At 43.8% G+C, this 1,306-nt stretch overlaps 1 pseudogene; it reads right to left on the bottom strand.

Moving 5' to 3' along the window:
- Positions 1-698: 698 nt before the first annotated feature.
- LOC115870723 overlaps positions 699-1,306 on the bottom strand; it is a 58,584-nt pseudogene continuing 57,976 nt past the window's right edge.

Below are 1,306 nucleotides of genomic sequence, written 5' to 3'. Positions count from 1 at the left end.
AATTGATATATGTATGGATTGTGATAAGAGTTGGATGAGCCACTAATAAAACGATTAAAAAAAGAGTTGTATGATCCCCTAATAAAATGATTAAACAACAACAACAACAAAAGAAACCCAATGGAGTCTTCTTCTGACACTCTCATCAGAGAGAGTCTAAAGTGGGAGTTGACACTTCACACTTAGCACGGTGTTTCACGACGTTGCGCGGGCTGACCTGACTCTCACAAAATGAAATGAACATGGCAGAGTTACCAATCCAAAAATCCACAATCTCAAAAAGTGGAACCGCTGCTTTTCTGAGGCATGCCTTTTGGATGATGTCACCGCAAAGTCCAGGTCGCCTGATACCCTAATAGCCAATATTTTGAGGTCAGGTCCCAACAGGTCTCTGGGCTGATGAGAGCGAAATCTGCCTTGAAGTCAGAGAGGGAGAAGAGAGTGCGGAGATGTAAACACGAATTTCACCTTTTCCATATGACAAGGCATTCATGCCAAGGTGGCTAATGTATGCCAACGTCAGGGAATCCCTTCTCTTGGAGACAAAAGGGAGTGTCTCAAAACTAGCAGGGAAAGGGGTTGTCCTCCACATCAATCCAGCTTTGGAGAAATCTTATTAGTGACATTTGCACCTTCCCCCCCAACAACACTGAAGTTTTCTAACAATGTGTGCTAACAACATAACTTCAAATGTACAGTCACTGGAAGTACACAGTTATTAAAAACACTTCACTTGTATCTCCAGCACCTTTATCTTTCTGTGCCTGGTCCATCTCGGCATCTCCATTTCTGCAGGATTATTTCCATCCTTGCCAGCATCAGCTCTCCTGTTTCTCTTTGGGCACCTTCTCTCCCTTCTTGGTGGGGGCCTTTTTAGGCTTAGGCTCCGGTATTGGGGGAGCAGGGTTAGCAGATAAGTTGGCTAGTCTCCACGGAGGTTCACCCTTCACCTTGACTTTATCTCCCTTAGCATCCCCTTCAGCCTTTCTCTTGGACAGGGTCGTGACTGTGGGGAGCACAGCAGCTGAGCAAAGGGATGCAGCAGCACACGGGCTTTGGTTGATCCCGGGATTATTCTTGCCTTTTCACACCACTTTGTAAGTATGTTGCATTGTGAATACCATTTAAAGTGCAATGATTTCTTTCATTAAAAAAAATCATTTTATTGGGGGCTTGTACAACTCTTATCACAATCCATCCATCCATCCATTGTGTCAAGCATATTTGTACATTTGTTGCCATCATCATTCTCAAAACATTTTCTTTCTACTTGAGCCATTGATATCAGCTCATTTTCCCCTTCCCT

This window comes from Echinops telfairi, unplaced genomic scaffold, assembly GCF_000313985.2.
Source record: "Echinops telfairi isolate 266 unplaced genomic scaffold, ASM31398v2 ScPeMD7_2291;HRSCAF=2852, whole genome shotgun sequence".
In the NCBI taxonomy this organism is placed as follows: Eukaryota; Metazoa; Chordata; class Mammalia; order Afrosoricida; family Tenrecidae; genus Echinops; species Echinops telfairi.
The sequence above is the reverse complement of the archived record's forward strand: the minus strand, read 5'-3'. Positions and strand labels throughout refer to the sequence as shown.